Consider the following 20,441-nt stretch of genomic DNA (forward strand, 5'->3'; position numbering starts at 1 on the left):
TGTCTTCAGAGGAGCACAACTCCCAGGCCCCAGATTCTCACTATGAGGGTCTTAACTTCCAAGAACTGAGGGAGATGCATGCCTCTAGAAAAATGAAGACAGGGAGAAATCCCAAATGAGTCTGCTGCTAGGATTACTTCTCCAGGCTGACCAGGACAATGCAGGCAGCTGGGAGGAGGAAGTAGAAACTGACCCTCCAGTCCTAGACAGGGTAGATTTAGGCCACACTGGGAAGGGTCAGGAAGAACCTGTGGAACACCACAGCCCTGTTGGGAGCACTGCAGGTAGTGGGAGGGGGGTTCATATCAGTAGACCCACCTTTACTCCTAGAGGGCTGGTCCAGAGAGTCCCCAACAGGAGAGATAGGTCCTCCTCTGTCACTACTCATGTCTCCTCAGTATCTGAGGGGACCCACTGTGCCACCACACATTCCTTAGATAGGAAGCTTAGGAAACTGAGGTTGGAGGAGACAAAGGTGAGGCTGTAGCAGCAACAGCTAGCCCCAGATAGGGAGGCCTTGGCAGTGGAGAGAGAGAGACGGTTTGAGGGTAGCACCCCATGGTGGCACCAATCTTAGCTTTAGGGACACCGGAATTGGGGAGGACTCTTATGATTCTACGAACCTGAGCAAGATAGTCCCACCTTACAAGGTGGGGATGATATTTACAAATGGTTCACTGCTTTGGAGAGTGCCTGTAGAGTTCAGAAGGTCCCCCAAAGGCAGTGGGCAGCAGTCTTGTGGATCTCCTCTGACAAAGGCAGAGACAAACTCCTCACTGTCAGAGAGGAAGATGCAGACAATTATACAGCACTCAAGAGTGCACTGTTAAATGGTTTTTGGTTTGACCACTGAACAAACCAAAACCAAGTTCAGGGAAACCAAAAAGGAGTCCTCCGAAGATTGGATAGATTTTGTGGACTGCTCAGTTAAAGCTTTGGAAGGCGGACAAGTGGGTCCGCACCAGGGTGAGTAAGCAGATAAGGATCAGGGTAAGGGTGGGGACAAAGTTAAAACTAAAGAGTCTTCATCAAGCACTCAAAAGTCCTCTGGGAGTGGGAATAAATCCTCTTCCTAAAGTTTTAAGAAACCTTGGTGCTACATTTATAAAAACAAAGGCCATATGACGAGGGACAGTTCCTGTCCTAAAAAAGACACCAAGCCCCCACTACTACTGATACCACTTCTGCTTCTAGTGCACATAGCAATAGCAGTAGTGGTGGTAACCATAATAACAGTAGTCAGTCCAAAAGTGTAGCTGGGCTCACCTTGGGACTGTAATGGTATCTGGGCTAGTCAGAGAGAACACTGAGGCTGTGTTGATCTTTGATGGGGGAATTGACTTTGCCACCCTAGCTGCCTGTCCCCTTAACATGGGTAAGTACAGACAGCACCCCTCAATCAATTGTGTTGAGGATGAGGCCTACAGGGACACAGGTGCCAGTGTCACCATGGTCCATGGTGACTAAAAAACTGGTATCTCCCGAGCAACACCTACCTGGTCACATGTACCAAGTGACTGATGCTCACAATACCACTTTGTGCCACCCCATGGCAGTGATTGACTTTAACTGGTGGGGTGTTTACTGGCCCTAAAAAGGTTTTAGTGCCCTCTGATCTACCTGTAGAATGTCTTCTAGGTAATGACTTCGAGACTTCAGCTTGGGCTGAAGTGGAATTGGAGGGCCATGCAGCAATGCTGGACATCTCTGGGCATATCTTTGCCCTCACCAGAGCACAGGCCAAGAAACAAAGGGAACAGGGAGCCCTGGAGCTGGAACAATGGCCCAGGAAGCTCCTAAACAAACAAGCAGAAAGGGTAAAAAGGCCAAGCCTACGGTGAAGATTCAACTCCTGATGGAGGAGAATCTACTCCTTGGGTGGAACCCACACCAGAGGTGCTCAAAGCTGACAGCTGAGCTCTTGAGTGCAGGGGGGGCACCTGGGGGAACTCAGTATGGAACAGAAAAGCTGTACCACACTGGAGAGCTTAAGGCAGCAAGCTGCAGCACAAGAGGCAGGGGATGTCAGTGGCACCCATAAGGTATACTGGGATAACAGCCTCCTTTACTCATAAGCAAGGGACCTTAAACCTGGTGCCACCAGGAGACTGGTTATCCCTCTGAAGTTTAGGGAGTTCCTATTAACTCTGGCACATGACATTCCCCTTGCAGGCCACTTGGGGCAAAGCAAGACTCGGGACAGCCTTGTCCCTCACTTTCACTAGCCCACATGTCTGAAGACACCAAGGAGCTTTGTCGGTCCTGTGTCACTTGTCAAGCCAGTGGCAAGACAGGTGGCATCCCAAAGGCACCTTTAATTCCACTACCAATGGTTGGGGTGCCATTTCAGAGGGTTAGGGAGGATATTGTTGCCCCCCTGGACTCCCCAAAAGCCTCTAGCAATAGATTTATAGTGGTGGTAGTGGACCATCCCACCAGATATCCAGAGGTAATTCCTCTTAGGACCACTACAACTCCTGCAGTGGCCAAAGCCCTCCTAGAAATTTTCTCAAGGTTGGGTTTTCCTAAAGAGGTTGTATCAGACAGCGGTGCAAACGTCATGTCTACTTACCTTAAAGCCATGAGGAAGGAGTGTGGTGTGACTTACAAATTCACCATCCCTTACCATCCCCAAACAAATGAACTAATTGAAATGTTTAATAAAACTCTCAAAGGCATGATAATGGGACTCTCAGAGAAACTCAGAAGGAGGTAGGATGTCCTGTTACCTTGCCTCCTCTTTGCCTATAGGGAGGTTCCTCAAAAGGGAGTGGGCTTCAGCCCTTTTGAGCTTCTGTTTGGACACTCTGTTAGGGGGTCCCCTTGCTCTTCTAAAAGAATGCCGGGAGCAATCTCTCAAGCCTCCAAAACAGGGCATTGTGGACTATGTACTAGGCCTCAGATCTAGGATGGCCGAGTACATGAAGAGAACTTCCAAAAACCTTCAGGCTAGCCAAGAGTTGCAAAAACAATGGCATGACCAGGAGGCTGTGCTGACTGTTTAACAGCCAGGACAGAAAGTGTGGGTCCTGGAGCCTATGGCTCCCAGGGCACTCCAAGACAAATGGAGTGGACCCCACACTATTGTAGAGAGAACTGGTGAGGTCACCTATTTGGTGGACCTAGGCACTCCTAGAAGCCCCCACAGGGTGCTTCATGTGAACCGCCTGAAGCCGAACTATGGCAGGTCTGACATGACCTTACTCATGGCAACTGATTAGGGACAGGAAGAAGAGAGTGATCCTCTCCCTGACCTCTTCTCCCACAATTCAGTGGATGGCTCAGTAGATGGTGTTGTGCTGGCAGACTGCTGCCTCTCTGAGTCACAAAAAGATGACTGCAGAAATCTCCTGAGACAGTTCTCTGAACTGTTCTCTCTGACCCCTGGTCAAACCACATGGTGTGAACACACCATTGACACAGGTGACAGCCTGCCTGTTAAAAGTAAAATTTACAGGCAGCCTGATCATGTCAGGGAGTGCATTAAATCGGAGGTGCAAAATATGCTAGATCTGAGAGTTGTTGAGCCCTCTGACAGTCCCTGGGCTAGACCTGTAGTCCTTGTCCCAAAACCACAATCCCAAAATGGTGAAAAGGAGATGAGGTTTTCTGTGGACTATAGAGGTCTCAATACTGTGACTAGAACAGATGCTCATCCCATCCCTAGGGCTGATGAGCTTGTGGGTATCCTGGCATCTGCCAAGTATCTGAGTACCTTTGACCTGACTGCTGACTGCTGGCTACTGGCAGATCAAGTTGTCAGAGGATGCCAAACCAAAAACTGCATTCTCCACTCCTAGTTGGCACTATCATTTTACAGTGATACCCTTTGGACTAACGAATGCACCTGCCACATTCCAGAGGTTGGTGAACAAAGTTCTCCAAGGCCTGGGAAGCTTCAGTGCACCTTATCTAGATGATATAGCTGTCTTTAGCTCCACCTGGAAGGATCCCCTGGCCCACCGTGGGAACGTATTAGATGCTCTGCAAAAGGCAGGCCTCACTATCAAGGCCTCAAAGTGCCAGACAGAGCATGGAAAATTGGTTTACCTGGGCCACCTGGTGGATGGAGACCAGACACAACCACTACAGGGCAAAATCCAGACCATTCTGGATTGGACTGCCTCTACCACTCAGACTCAAGTCAAAGCCTTCCTAGGTCTGACAGGGTACTATACGAGGTCCATTAAGAGCTATGGCTCCATTGTAGCCCCCTTAAACAACCTTTCATCCAAAAAGATGCCCAAGAAAGTTTTATGGACAGCTAGCTGCCAAAAAGCTTTTGATGACCTTAAACAGGCCATGTACTCTGCTACTATACTAAGAAGCCCTGACTACTACAAGCAGTTTATTGTGCAGACAGATGCTTCTGAGGTAGGGATAGGGGCACCACTATCTCAGCTGAATGAAGAGGGCCAGAACCAACCTGTAGCTTTCATTAGCAGAAGGTTGACACCCAGGGAAAAGCATTGGTCAGCCATAGAGAAGGAGACCTTTGCTGTGGTCTGGGCTTTGATGAAGCTGATGCCATACTTGATTGGCACTCAATTCCTTGTTCAAACAGACCACAAGCCCGTCCTGTGATTAAAACAAATGAAAGGTGAAAATCCCAAACTTTTGAGGTGGTCCATATCCCTACAGGGAATGGACTATATAGTGGAACATACACCTGAGAGTAACCACTCCAATGCAGATGTACCCTCCAGATATTTCCAGACAATGAAGTCTCAACAGGGCAAAGTTAGCCTTATTGTCCTTTGTCCGGGATGGGGTTATGTAGGAAAGTACTCTCTTTTTGGCATGGTTACCCCACTTTTTGCCTGCTGTCAGTGTGTTTTGATAGTATTCACTGGGATCCCACTAACTATAACCCCAGTGACTCTGCTGTCTCCCTCTAAATTTGGTTGCTTAGGACTTGGCACACCCCACAATTGGCATATTAGTACCCCCTTATCAAGTCCCTAGTATATGGTACTTAGGTACCCAGGGCATTGGGGCTCCAGTGGTTCCCCATGGGCTGCAGCATGTATTATAGCACCCATGGGAGCTCATGCAAAATGTGTCTGCAGGCCTGCCATTTCAGCCTGTGTGAAAAGGTGCATGCACCCTTTAACTACAGGTAACTGCACCAGGTCACTGTGAGTCACCCCTGTGGTATGCCTTCCTAGCCCAGAGGGTAGGGTGCAGGTACCTGTGTGTGGGGGCACCCCTGGATGAGCAGAGGGGCCCCTACGAACTCCAGCTCCATTACACTGGACTTCGTAAGTGTGGGGAAGATATTTTACCCAAATACTGGACACAGGTCCAGCTACATAATGGTAACTCTGAACCTGGATATGTATGAAACATTTCGGAATCATACCCCAATACTGTTGTCAGTGTTGGTTGTATGATTCCATGCACTCTGGGGGCTCCTTAGAGGAACCCCAGCATTGCTTATACTAGTCTTCTGGGGTTTTCCGGGCAGCCCGCGCTGCTGCCACCACTCAGACAGGTTTCTGGCCTCCTAATGCTTGACCAGCTCAGGCAGAGGAAGGCAGAACAAAGAATTTCCTGTGGGAGAGGGTGGTAACACACTCTCCCTTGGAAATAGTTGTTACAGGGCTTTGGAGGGGTAGCCTCCCCAAGCCACCATATGCTTTTAAAGGGCACATTTGGTTCCCTCCTTGCATAAACCGGTTTGCACCATTCCAGGGACCCCCGGTCCCTGATATGGCACGGGACTGTACGTTGGAAATGGGAGTGACCACTTCCCTGTCCATCACCACCCCAGCGGCCCGGAGCTCCTCCTGAAGGCCACTTGCCATCTTGAGTCCAAGGTGGGCAGAGGCCCCTGGGAGCATCTGAGTGCCCAGGCCAGGCAGGTGACGTCACAGTTCCCTACTAATAGGTGGTCACCCTGTTAGGTGACCAATCCCCCGTCCTGGGCTATTTAGGTTCTCCCTCTTGGGTAGGTCCTCAGATTCGACATGCAAGATTCCAGCAGGACTCCTATGCATTGTTTACATCATCTTCTGGCCACTGGGACTGCAACTGGACCCTCCAGGAACCGACAATGTGCAACTACAGCACCGACTCCGCTCTGCAACATTGTTTCTCCGGCTCCTTCCAGCAAATGCAACATTTCCCCAGCTGCGCATCCTCTGAGGGCGACGAGTCTTCAGCCTGCACAAGAAGTACGAAGGAATCTCCCTTGGTGTGAAGGAGTCACTGCCATGCATCCACAGGAACCAACTGCAACAACGACTGGCTGCATGGATGTTCTCTTCTCCGAAGCTGCATGAATCATGCATCACAGGTGGTGGTTTGGAGTGGTCCCCTTGGTCATCTCTACCAGCCGTCCAACTTGGGAGATGGTAAGCCCTTGCCTCTCCTTACAGGACAGTACCCCTGTGCACCACGACTCTTGCAGATACCAAGGTTTTTTTGTTCCTCCTCCAAGGGATCTTCAGGCTCTGAGTAATATTGGCCCCCAGCACTGCTTCCTGCAAAGCACTGACTCCTGCCTGCTGCTCCATCGATGTAGGACTCCTCTCCAAGTGTGCTAAGTGGGCCTCACTGTGACTCCTGTGCCTGCTGCCCGTGGGTTGCCTGTGGGGGCTGCCTCCTCTATTTGTGACTCTCCCAGCTTCTCAAGGTCACCCTGGACTTCCTCTGTGGGTCGAGTCCCCTGGACCTTGCTGGTCCTCTTCAGCTTTGCAAAACCTTCTTCTCCATTCCAGCACCACTGACTGACTGCATCACGACCGCAGACGTGGGACATCACTTCTGGAACTCCTCTTCTGCTCCTGTGCTGCACTGTTGACCTTCTTTGTCCACCGTCGACCTGAATTTGAAGGTTTTCCTAGTGCTGGTTCTGTACTGAGCTGAGGCTCATCATGCCCCCCACCGCAAACCAAACAAACCCTGCCAAGATAGCAAGCCCATCAGGCATGCCTTTCAAAAGGGCGATGAGAATAGTACAACTGCTATCCGCATCCCCACAGAAAGGCCTGCAGGGACTCCAAGACCAGCAGGGAATGCTGTTGGGAAAAGCCATGGGACGGGTTGACTTGGGACTTACCACACTGAGTCCTTTGAAGGAAACACATAGGACAAGCTAAAGGCTGCAGGCCCCTGCTTCACCAGTGTTACTCCTGGGCTCAGTAGCACATGTAGCACTATTGGGAGAGTGTTCAGCAAGTCTCTCGCTTGACATAGCAGCTTCCTGATCTCTGCTGCCTTTATGCTATATATATATATATATATATATATATATATATATATATATGGTATTACTTTAGCACAAACCTAGCCTAAAGGAAGCCAAGCTCTGTACTTGGTCAAAGGCAAGATTAAAGTCAGCAGGTAATAGAAGAGAAAGCTGAGTGGTCGACGGTTAGTGCATTGTGATATAGTGCTATTTAAAGAGGTGTCTTCTACTCTCTCCTACATTGGAGGAGGGTGGGGGCGCCCTGATGAATCCTGGGATATTGTTCCAGATCCTGGGTGTATAGATGTATTCTTATTCTTTCTGACTTCTGTGGCAAATCTTCAGTGGTTTTCGGCTTCTATCAAACAACTGCATTCCTTGACCTGATGTTGGTTGTAACCGAAAACCACAGAGTATAAGTATACCTGGCTGCTGATGGTGTGATTATCTCTGCTTTGGTGCTACTGGATTTATCTTCTTTGTTTATAGGTTTATGGGCAATTTTCAAAACCATCTACCACAACATTATCCTTGACGGCTTGGTGCAGACTTAAATTTATTGCACTTCTCTACTGTGATAAAACACAGGGGCTTTTAGTTGGCAAATCAACAAATAAATGGCCCCAAGATTTGTGACTTGGACGTTTCAGCCCACTCTATTACCAGTGACCGCAGTGAAAAATCTTGCGGACCTCAGAGGTAATTGTTTATTGCTGGGACCCCAGAATAATGCTGCACATAAGACTCCTCATTGTCCTGAAAGTTTTTCTTAGATAGCTGTCTTTGCTACCTAGCCAACATAGAGTTATTTATTTGTGCAGCAGCTTGGGTGGTTCCTAATTTGATGATTTCAATGAGCTCTACCTTGAGCTTCCCAAATACCAACTTGGTCATTGTGGATATCACTCAAAGCCCCTGCTACTGTCATGAGTGGCAGTCTATCCGCTCTTGATAAAAGCGTAATTATTGGGTTGCAAAGAATGCAAAACGTGGCAGAGCACTTGTAACGAAGAGTGAAGAGCATAGAGGATATTATTCGAGTGTTGAAAAAACTGAACTGGCTCCCAGAAGCCCAATGATTTAACAGTGGTGTATAGTGCCTTCTGGATAGACCGGCCACAGCTGTTTGAACAGTTTGTTTCATCATTACTAGCCAGGGAAGACTGTAAAATCGGATTATAACTGTCTTTCTTCATTTACAACTGAAAGAGTGAAATTAGGTATCAGCAGTGCTTAATTTGTGCTTGTTGTTTCCGGTGCTGAGCACCGGCACTTATTTTTGAGGGCTGGCGCTTACTATTCTGACCTATGCATTTGCTATGAGCAAAAGACACACATGGGAAAGACAGAGAAAGAGAAAAACGTAAAAGCGTCACAACGGGAGAAAGCAGAAAGCTGCAGGAGTGAGCTAAAGGGGTAGGGAGCGGCTGTAAATGGATAAAAGAGGACTGAGATGCTATAGGATTAAGCTGCCTCAGTATTCCGTGTTTGCATATTTAATTGCAGCAGCCGCATGTTTAAGAGGAGGGCTTTGAGCACCCACACGTTTTTATTTACAAATTAAGCACTGTATCAGGACTTCTCTTGAGACCGGGATTGTAAAGCTGACATGGTGAGCTTGTCCATTGAGAGACATGTGGTCTCAAGGGAGCGGGTTTAACATAGACTAGGGAGTTCCTGTATCCTGGAAGCTCAATAACTGGAAAGGCACTGAAGAATGGGGTAGGCTGGAGCGAACAATGATCTGGACTTTTACAGTGTAATTAATGCCTACAGAAAACAAAACTAGGGCTAAAATACACATGAGATACATTAACAGTACATTATTGAAAAGAGCAACAGCATAAATAAGAAGCAGAAGAATAATAGACTAATAACCGTAAAATATCGTTTGTATGCTCCATGGAAAATTATCTGAGAAAACAAAATACAGGTAACATTTATTTTCATAGTCATATTCTATGGAGAAAGAACCTTAAAATTAGTCTGTCTGTGAGGCACAGAGCTGACAAACTAACTGGTAACCTCTGATATGCCTTGGTTTAAAAAAAAAAAAAAGATTCCAAATGACAAAGAGAACTGAGCAAGGAGAACTGAACACAAGAAAAAAGGGGCAGGAAAGGGGGGACAGGACTCTTAGAAACAACTAACAAAGGGAGAGGAACAATACAGAAACATGGCTCAGGAAACGCAGACCTACTAAAGGAACAGGGAATGTCGCAAGAGTAATAGAATACTCAATGAGTGGACAAACATGACTTAATGTGAAAGCCAAGCAGACATATGAAACTCGGAGACAAAGAGGACTCCGAAGCAAAGGGCACCCAGAGAGGCCTAAGACAAAGAGAACTTAAGGACAAGAGGACTCTGAGACACAGAGGACTCAAAGTCAAAGAGTACTCGGAGCAGACTAAGAGACTGGGGCTATTTGGAGCGGACTTAGAAACAAATGATTCCCACAGACAAAGGGTACTCAGAGAAGACTCTATGACAAAGAGTGCTCATTAGTCAAAGAGTACTCATGAGACTAATACAAAGAGGACTTAAAGAGATAGGGGACTCAGAGACAAAGAGGACTCAATGTCAAAGAATATTCAGAGAAGTCTAAGAGAAAGGGTACTAGGAGGGGACTCAGACAAATTAGGCACAGAGTCTTGGTTCTAGGAGAGGAGTCAGTGACAAAGAGGACTCCAAGTCAAAGGGTACTCGAGGAGGACTAGGCGACAAAGGGTACTCAGAAGGCTAAGACAAAGAGGACTTTAAAACATCGGGGACTGGGAGGCAAGAGGGCTCGAAGTCAAAGGGTACACAGAGTAAAATGGGGGACAGAGCAAAGGGCATTCGGAGATGACTACAAGACAAGACGTACAAATGGTACCTGGGAAGGAGATAAAGACGACTTAAAGGCACAGACAACTGAGCCAAAGAAGACTTAGATGCAAGTACTCAAGATTTGGCACATTGTACCATGACTCCCAAGACTTAATCTTCTATCTTGTCCTTCAGACACATTAAAAGACCATATTTTTTAGGCACGTCCAAAATAATGACATTCTGTTGTAGTTTGTGAATTGCCCTTCCTACCTCCCAATTCCCATTTTTTTAAATTAAATTAACAGTTTATCAATTCTGTCTAAGGAAAGGCGCACTAACACTGTGGGGGCAGGCGGGCTGTGGGAAAATATTAAATAAAAATTAATAAGCAATGTCTTAAAGAAGTCAACACAAAAACAGATTACTTTCTGTGCAATGGAACCTGCAGAAACCTGGTCTCCGGATGGGTTAAAATCTATCATATGACGTTTTTCGAATGGGGATTATTGTGTGCGTTATTTCCGTGCCACCGTGGACCTTTCCTAAAGAATTAAGTAGATTTTTAATTTCCTCCTGGTGGTACGCCTTCATTTTGTCTTTCGGTAAACATTAATGGTAAGATCACTTTGTGAAAATGCTAATAGAAGCTTTAAAAGTGAAAGCAAACGATATGTACGTGCTGGTGTGTTGAACGGCCGGAATGTTAGTTTCCACGCTGGCAAGCCAAGGCCCTTCCAGAGAATAGCGTAACCTGATCTGCCTGACCTTCAGCACTGCAAATCTTGTTTTTCATTACATCACCCGAGTGGAATTTTGATCCCTTTGTGGCAGACTTGCCTTGGGGAGATAAGTATGGGCTGTGGCTCTGCTGTGTCTACAGAAATAAAACTTGCTTTGTGGGTTACGCAAGAAAAGGATTAAAATCTCTGTTGGGGGAGGGTTCTTCCCTAACCTGTTAACTCCAGACTTGTCGGCGAGCTACAACACCGTCATAGCTTTCCGTCCACTTGAACACAGCTCAGGTACACCTTTTATACTCATAACTAGACGTACAGAAATGACATTGCATGCAGCAATACCGGTACAAGAATGCAGTAATGCGCTTTTGCACAGAACGGAAGCAGGTTGCCATAGGAGAAAACGTGGCCTCATACATGAATTAACAAAATGTGTGATGCTGGTAAATTTCCTTTCCTTCCTGTGTCTCAGTTTCTAAATATGTCAATAAATTGGAAATAATACCTGCAGTATAAAGCGCATGTGTATACCAAAAACTTACATTGTTTTTGTTTCTGTCGCCAGCGTGCACTAAATTAACTATTGTATGCAGGTCTTTAGTGGTGATTAAAATAATGTGCGTGGGGAAATCTCTAAAAAGGGGCGGGGCAAAAGAACCGTAACTAGGAATCCTTTCCAAGAGGTGTGGTCTATAGCATTAAAGGCATGACTTAAAACATGTAAACTAGAATCCTGTGTTTCCCATAGGATGCCCTTTGACCTGTATTGTGGTGCCTTTGTGAGCTTTCAGTTACTGCGTCCAGATAGCACAAAAAGGAACATACTCATTAAAAAGGGCAAAACTATTGGCTCTGCCAATGCTTATTAGCTGTATAAAATAAATTAGTAACAATGCTTTTGTTGTACTGAAAATGCTTCCATTCTGAAAATATGAGATTGTCTGTTGTTGAGGTAGTGGTCCTGGGAGGTTCAATCACTCCTGCTGTCCCTTCACAACACTTTCCTCTACAGTCTCTCTCGATGTTAGACACTTGCAGCCTTTTTCTCCCCACATTTCTCAGATCCTCCATCTGCGTATCTCACACCTCATCTCTAACATCACCGGCACCTTATTTGATTCTCTCCTGCATGAACCTCCTTGCATCTTTCATTTCACCGTCTCCTGTACACCCGTGCACACAACCATTCACCTGTAAGCACACTATTTTCTTTTACTTTTGCATTGTGATTATTTCAACAGCTGTATACCTCCTTCACACACTTTTATAATGCATCACAGTTACGATTCTTACACATGACCGTATGTATACCGACCAGTTATGAGCCAGTGACAGACACTAAAAGAAACTCGCACTGCCTTCAGCCTCATCCTCCGTGTTCTTTCTTAACCTATCATCAACATCCATCTACAACCTGAACTCACCCTGACACCTATAGACGAGTCCACTCACAGTATGCAATATGGAAGAAGAAAAACTACAGAAACACAACATCCTGGAAAAAACAAACACTCTTAGGGAATGCAAGATTAAATTAAACAAGTGAATCTGAAACGGGGATTTCATAGCTGGCATGGATTACCCTAGTGGTTTCTAGCCATTGCTCGGAAATCAGTCAGTGTGTTTTTTCCCTCTAAAGTTAGGAATATGAACATAGAGCCTGATAGGGACCTGTCCAAAGTCCGTTTTTAATTTCTGCAGGTCTGAGAGCCGGTGGAACCTGCTCCACTTAAAGCTCTAATTGTACGACTGTTGCGATTCTTGGAGACCCAGATGAGCCCATGGGCCTCGTGGTTCACACAGCACTCGTGCCACTGGCCATATCACACACAGAACTGTAAATTCTTGCCACATTCATCTCTCCGATTGTCCCCTTGTGACTTTCTCACAAAAAGGATTGGACTTTGTTATAACTACAGCTGCATTCGAAGGCTGTGTATTGTAAAGATTATCTGAGAGCAGTGTTAGCATCTGATAATGTGGCGTTGTGCACGTTGAGACGTTCGTTTTATTGACACTCGGTGGTTAACCATGTGTGGGATGCCCGAAAGCACCAGGGATAGCTGATTTGATATCACGCACATTGGATCCAGTCTTGACATTACAGGGAGTGGCATTGCACGACCTTTGATCCTATTCATGCCACAGCATGACTCCATTGGATCTCTGAAACAGATGACACAATGGATTGGGAAAGCCAATTGGTCTGTCCTATGTGAGAGCTATTGACTTTGGCAATGTCCTTTTGACATGTTTTACATGTTTACTCGATACGTTTCTCTTTTTTAAACACCATTAAATAATGTATTTTTTTAAAAAGGACATTGCTACACGTAACACCATTTCAACTGCTGCAATAAACATCAGAAACAAATTATAAAAGAAAACAACACAAAGAAAGAAGGAGAAACAGGACTAAAATGAGTGCAAAAGTGCACTCGGGGGCAGGAGGACAGGAACGAGCTGTTCAATTGTATTTCAACTGTTAAGTTGAATTTCATGAGATGGCCTCCAAACAGATGAGTATGATGTGCTATCTTTTTTTTTATAACACATTTTATTGATTTTATTTGGGAACAAAATAAAAATTAACACAAATTTCACGCCACGGGCCACAATTCAAGAACCAATCAGTTCATACAATGCCAGCAGAGATATACACAACAGTGGTTATAGCATATCTCTCTGGGGCAATAGCAATCATGTCACTATACAATGGAGAATGGAAATACGTTTGACATTTATCCATGATCTCAGCTAGTTTGTTCCTTGTCCTTGGTCAATACCTCAATATTCGGTCATACTTCTATAGGACCTCCTGTGCCTTTTACACCAACCTTTCCATCGCTGCACAGGAGTCCATACTTCTGACCCACTTGTGTATTGGCGGGGCCTGCTCATCCCTCCAATATCTGGCCAGGACCCTCATGGCCACCATATAAGCTATGGCGATCAGGGAGCAAACGGCTCTGGAGCCTCCCACAGAGTCCATTACACCTTGGGACCAGGCACCAGGACTATTCCCACCACCCACCTGATGTGGCTATTGATTACCGTCCAATATGCTTGTGCCCCCAGGCAGGTCCAGATCGTATAATGTAGGGAACCTGGGGAGAGATTGCACCTCAGACATGCATGGTCTTGTGAAAATACCTGAACTGATTAAGGTGGAGTTGCATAGATATAGCAAGCCTCCTCGAGGCCATTATCACCTCCACCCACTTGTCGTCCCCACTTCCTTCTCCCACCTGGTCCTCAGTGTCCCTAAGGAGCACATGATCTGTTTCCATGCCTCTGTATTTATTTTGTTGAACTACAAAAAAACGAAATTAGTTATTTCAGTGTTTTGGTTGGTCATGACGCCCTTTTCTCATTATAAAGCACACCTTTCCTTTTTTTCCCCATTTGTATTTAAAAAGTGCTATTTAAATTGTCCAAAATAAATTATAGGCCCACAGTCCTCCCTCCCTGTAAACAACTTATATTTTTATTTTGTTACCAATATGATAATACCTTCATCGCCTTCATCCTAATTATTTGTAGGGAGAAAAATTGAAGTACTCCCGAGGCTGGGCTTACATCGCCTACACAAAAAGAAAGTGACATAATGGGGAGCCATGGGCAATGGCCAATATAGGTGAAGGGAACCGCGGGTCGAAAAAGTTTGGGAACCACTGCCCTAGGGGGTCAGGTGTATTTATGACAAGAGCTTTATACAGTCTGGCTATGCCCCTCTTCCCAGCTTGTCAGTTACCAGTTTGCACATGAATTGGAACCTGCGTAAGTGGTGGGAGGGAGTGTGGAGAAGAGCCAGTTCCAACCTGTGGGCTGGGTCCTCCCTGTCCGCCCGGAACCAGTCATTAATATTAACCAGCTGTGAGGCCCAGTAATAAAGCCTGTTGTCTGCCTACCCTATGCCTGCCTCAAATGGGGAGAAACAAAATTTTTCTAAGGACACTTGAGGGGGTCTTCCCTGCCCAAAGAAAGTTAGTGATGTGTGACAGTAATTCGCTAACTGCAGCCTGAAGCACTCGTCCATATCTCTCCTCGCCCTAGTCACCAATGGGACAGTGTTTGGGTCCCAGTATCTCGATTTGGACAGGGCTACCGTCATACCAAAATATTGGAAACAGTCCCCTGCTATCCATAGTCAGGAATCTACACTGTCCCTAGCTACCATCCACCTTGATGGGCACCAGTGTGGATTTAATCCAGTTGACCTTCAGTCTAGAGTTCTCCTTGTAGATAACTCAAATTTTCAGAAGCCTCAGACGGGTATTCCAGGGGCTCTGGACATAGAGGCGCATATCATCTCTGTATAACGAAACCTGGTCTTCCACCATCCCCCCAGTTAAAGCCGTGGACTCTAGCATCTATTCGGGTGAGTTGTGCCAGGAGCTCCATCACCAGAGCGAATAATGGGGACAGGGGGCAACTCTGCTGTGTGCCCCTCTCAACCGGGAACCATTAAGAGAGGGCCCGTTGACTCGAACCTGCACCCACAGATCTGTTTATAGAATCAACACCCACTTCGAAACCAGGGTCTGAACCCCATCTTGTGGAGGATGGCCAAAACACAAAGGGCCAGTATACCGTAGCGAATGCCTGCTCTACGTCAACTATGAGCAGACCTTTGCCCCCCCCCCCAGCTCGCTGATCAGGCAAGTGTAACAGATAGAGTTCTGTTGAACCTTCCCAAGTTCTTTTCAGTTTCCAACACCATTAGGGAGCTTCATTGGCTTCCCATCAGGTCCGATTTCAGTTTAAAGCCGTATGTTGGGTCCAGAAGGTACTACATCAGGATGTTTTTTTTTTTCTGCAGGCTGTATTTATATGATATACTCCCTATCATACCCTATATTCTTGCTCAACCAACAAAGTAATTGTTCCCAGAATACATTTTTTTTACTGGGGAGGTAGACATTTTTCCTATTCAGCCTCTAAATGGTGGAATTCATTACCAAACCATCTTTGTTTCCAACCAGATCATCTGAAGTCCAGAAAGTCCGTAATGACTTAGCTGTACTACTAGCCAGCTTAAAATGCCTCTACCCTTTAAGATTTCTGTTGTTCATATATTCCAGGTCTATTGTGGTATTCACTCTGTTTCACTCTATGGTTCCTTGATGTTAAAAATGGGGTCTCTAGTTGCCAGAGGTATACACCCTTGTCTAAGTGGGGACCACAAACCTAGTCCAGGTAAGTCACACACAATCCAAATTATCCCATGCCCATGCTTGGGTAGCTTGGCACTGAGTAGTCAGGCTTAACTTAGAAGGCAATATGTAATGTATTTGTGCAATAAATCATACAGTAACACAGTGAGAACACCACAGAAACACACCACACAGATTTAGAAAAATATATGATATTTATCTGGTTAAATTAAGGAAAAAACGATAAAGATTCAGTAAGCACAAGTTACGATATCACTTTTGCAAGATTAAAAAAAAGGCTTAAATCTTAGAAATCAACATTTGTCTCTTGTTTGCACAAGTACCTGGTTTGCGTAAAAAATAAGACGCCTGGAGACTGTAGAGAAGGAGCTGTGTGGAAAAATAGGGTATGTGTCAGAATTTCCAGCGCGTGGCACAGGCGATGCGTCGTTTCCTTCCACTCTGCAATTGGCTTTGCGTCGATTTATAGCAGGCAGTCCTGGTTCCTCACTGCGATATGGAGATCTTTTTGACACCCAGGGACGATGCGGGGAAAATCCTGGGCATGCGGGAAGAAGTCACAGGCGTTGCTTTGATCCGGTAGGTGATGCATGGAATCTTCTGTCACAAGGCAGGTGCTGGATTGATTCTTCACTTGAGAAGTCGGGCTGTGTCATTCCGGTTAGGCTGTGCGTCGATTCGGTAGGCTGTGTGTCAAATTTCTGACCATAAGGCAGGTGCTGCGTTGAATCTTCACTCAAGAATTTGGGCTGCGTCGTTCCGGTTCGGCTGTGCGACAATTTTCTTGTTGCAAGGCAGACTGTGCGTCATTTCTGGCAGGCTGTGTGTCGATTTTAGCTCTGAGACTTCAGAAAACAGGAGGCAAGCTCAATCCAAGCCCTTGGAGACCACTTCTCAGCAAAGTCAGAGGGCAGCAAGGCAGCAGGGCAGCAGTCCTTCTCAGCAAAGCAGTCCAGATGAGTCCTTTGGGCAGCCAGGCAGTTCCTCTTGACACGTTGCAGGTTCAGGTCCAGAAGTGTCTGATTTGGTGGGGTCAGGGACCCAGTTTTTATACCCAAAAATGCCTTTGAAGTGGGGGAGACTTCAAAGAGTAGTTTTGAAGTGCACAAGGTCCCCTTTCAGTACAGATCTGTCTGCCAGGGTCCTAGTAGGGGGATCGGCAGCCCATTGTGTGAGGGCAGGCCACTAGCCTTTGAAATGTAAGTGCCAGGCCCTCCATCCTTCCAGCCCAGGAAGACCAATTCAGTATGCAGATGAATGAAAATATGTCTGAGTGTCCTGTGTTTGTGGTTGTCTGGGTGGAATGCACAAGGGAGCTGTCAACTAGCCCAGCCCAGACATGGAATGGAGACAGGCTGCAAGGCACAAATGGATTTCAAGTGCAGAAAAATGCTAACTTTCTAGAAGTGTCATTTCTAAAATAGTAATATAAAATCCAACTTCACCAATAAACAGGATTTTCTATTACCATTCTGGCCATTCTAAACATGACCTATTTACCCCTTTCTGATAAGAATCTGCCACTCAAACAGTATGTGTGGGCAGACCTAATGCTAGCCAATGAAAGAAGCAGGCCTCCAGTAGTGAAAAACGAATTTAGGAGTTTTCCACTACCAGGGCATATAAAACTCACCTGTGTATGTTCTGCCTTTTAACTACATAGCACCCTGCCATATGGGTTACCTAGGGCCTACCTTAGGGGTGATTTATATGTAAAATAAGTGGAGTTTAAGGCTTGGCAAGTACTTTTAAATGCCAAGTCGAAGTGGCAGAAAAACTGCTCACATAGGCCTTGCAAGGACAGGCCTGAGACATGGTTAAGGGGGTACTTATGTAGGTGGCACAATCAGTGCTCAGGTCCACTAGTAGCATTTAATTTATAGGCCCTAGGCACATTGAGTGCACTATACTAGGGACTTCCAAGTAAATCAAATATGCCAATTGGGAATGAAGCAATGTTACCATGTTTAAGGGAGAGAGTGTATGCACTTTAGCACTGGTTAGCAGTGGTAAAGTGCGCAGAGTCATAAAACCATCAAAAACAGTGTCAGCAAAGTGGAGGGAGGCAGGCAACAAGTTCTGGAACGACCACCCTAAAGCTGTCAGGTCTAACACTTGACATTAGTGCCAAGATGCCTTATGGCATTAGCACGCTCTTTATAAAAAAGAACATATGCAGTTGTCATAGACAATGTTGGGTGCCCCTTCCAGGAATAAATCCCCTCTGATCTGTGTGGACTATTGACCGAACCGCCACGGCCAAGTGCATGGCCTGCACATTGGCCAGGATCTTCACTTCCAGGTTGATGAGAGATGTAGGACCCGCAATCCTTTGGAGGCTCATTCAGTTTCAGGATAACCATGATAGTCACACCCCTCAGATTGTGCGCAAGTCTCCCACTGAAGAGTGTCCCCTCAGAGAACTCCACCAAGTGGGGTATCAATAAGGATGCATATTGTTTGTAGAGTTCCAGTGGGAACCCGTTGGGGCCCTCCCCGAAGACTTGCCCTTGGATTTCCTCTGCAGTGAGCGTCTCGTCTAGGTCCTTTCTCTCCTGGGCCGCAAATGTCCGTACTGGCATGTAAAGGGTTATGGGACTATCCTGTTCCTCAAAGGGGAGCTTTCGAGCAGAAAATGGATCCCTAAAATGGAAAGTGATGCCCCACAAAATACCTTTCACCTCTGTCAGAGTCCCTCCTTCTGCTGTCTCCAGTTCGGATATCACGGTGCAAGGGCAATTGGCCTTCGCCAGTCAGTAGATCAACTTGCCTGCTTTATCCCCCATCTCATAGGTCTGGCCCAGGGAGTGAAGCCGACTCAGCAATGTGAAGTCCAGGAGCTTGTGGCGGAGGTCCATGCGGATTTGGGCTAGGCTGCGCCACTCTGCCTGCGCAGGGGTAGCCCCAGCGGCACCCTCCAATTTTGCAATTTTGGCCTCCAGCCCAGCAGCACCTCCTCCCTATGCCTAGTACGGCCTCCTGTAGACAAAAATGGCTGGCCTCTGAGTACTGCCTTGAATGCATCCCACAGAATGTAGGAAAGTGCCCCTTTTTGACATGATCAACCCCACATTTTTGGCTGGTATTAGATGCAATTCTGATGGAAAGTGCACTAGGTTCCTGCTAACCAGGCCCCAGTGCCAGATCTCTTCCCCTAAAACTTTACATTTGTATCCATCTGGCAATATCTTTGGCACCCCTATAAGTTCTTAGTAAACTGTACTCGAGGTACCTGGGGCATGGGTGCCTAAAGAGTGTCTTCAAGGGCTGCAGCATGTATTGTGCCACCCTCAGGGATCACTCACCTAGCTCATGCAGACTGCCATTGCACCCTTAGAGGTGCCCCTGAAAAACCTACCAAATGCTGGTGTGCTGGCCGACTAGTCTAAATCAGTCTGCCACCAACAAAAATATGGGTGAGAGCCTCCACTCTCGGGCAGTCAGGAACAAAGCCTGCTCTGGCAGGGGTGTTAGCACACCGTAGGATGACCTGCAAATCTGCATTCCAAAGCAGGGGCATTCAAAGACCTCACCACCTTTGGTATGTAGATCTAACTTCCCTCAGAGGAGATGCCAATCCCCCTGTCCAGGGCCCATTTGGCACCTGGACAGGTGGGAAAATTAGTTGTCTTAGAGGCGTGTCCACCCTCGGGTCAGTTCCACCCCTAAGGTGAGCTGCCTAATGTGGACACACAGATGCCTTCTTGGTGATGGCAGAACTAGGAACTCTGGGACTGGGTTATGCCCACTTCCCACAGGAAGTGGTTATAAAGGGGGCATAGTGACCCCAGGGGTAAGTGGCCCATTGGCTACTACCCTACACTCCTGTCACACCCCCTAAATCCAGTATTTAGGGGATCACCTGGCACGAGAAAATCAGACCCTGATGACCTGAAAGAAGAAGAGACGCAAAAGCGAGAACTGAAGACCAGTGACTGACTCAGTGCCAACTCTGCCAGCCTAACTGCTGACTTCAAAAATTGTGCTGCAGCTGCCTGTGCCTCCAGAAGCCTGGGAGGACTGCCAGCCTTCACCCAAGAGCCAGGAACTCCCCTGCTCCCTGCATCTTGCATGCACCCCAGAAAGAACTGATAGGACCCTGGAAAGTCAAAACACGACAGCAGACTGAATGTTAGGAGGTCCTGGGTCTGGCGTACCTGGAGAGCTAATGAGTTCCAGGTATTGGCAGCGAGGTGTGAGAAGGATCTTCCTCCGGTGGTGGTGCAGCGGATGCGGGGGATGGCGGCGAGAGCAAGGTTGGCGGAGCGTAGATGGCGTGTGGGAGCGTGGAAGGTAAGTCTGTCGTTGAGGTAGGCTGGACCAGTGTTGTAGAGAGCCTTGTGTATGTGGGTCATGAGTTTGAAAGTGATCCTTTTCAGTACGGGTAGCCAGTGTAGGTCTCTGAGGAGGGGGGAGGTGTGGTTGTGGCGCGGGGCGTCTAGGATGATGAGGGCGGATGTGTTCTGGATTTGTTGTAGCTTGGATTGTAGCTTGGCCGTTGTTCTTGCATATGGGGCGTTG

The 20,441-nt window shown here is 46.8% G+C and overlaps 1 long non-coding RNA gene across 1 annotated transcript in view; it reads left to right on the plus strand.

Annotated features, from left to right (window-relative positions):
• The first annotated feature begins 10,875 nt into the window (after positions 1–10,875).
• LOC138302083 (uncharacterized) overlaps positions 10,876–20,441 on the plus strand; it is a 187,238-nt gene continuing 177,672 nt past the window's right edge. The window contains exon 1 of the long non-coding RNA XR_011205267.1: positions 10,876–11,028. This is a non-coding gene — a long non-coding RNA (uncharacterized lncRNA). The remainder of the gene's footprint in view (positions 11,029–20,441) is intronic.

This window comes from Pleurodeles waltl, chromosome 6, assembly GCF_031143425.1.
Source record: "Pleurodeles waltl isolate 20211129_DDA chromosome 6, aPleWal1.hap1.20221129, whole genome shotgun sequence".
Classification (NCBI taxonomy): Eukaryota; Metazoa; Chordata; class Amphibia; order Caudata; family Salamandridae; genus Pleurodeles; species Pleurodeles waltl.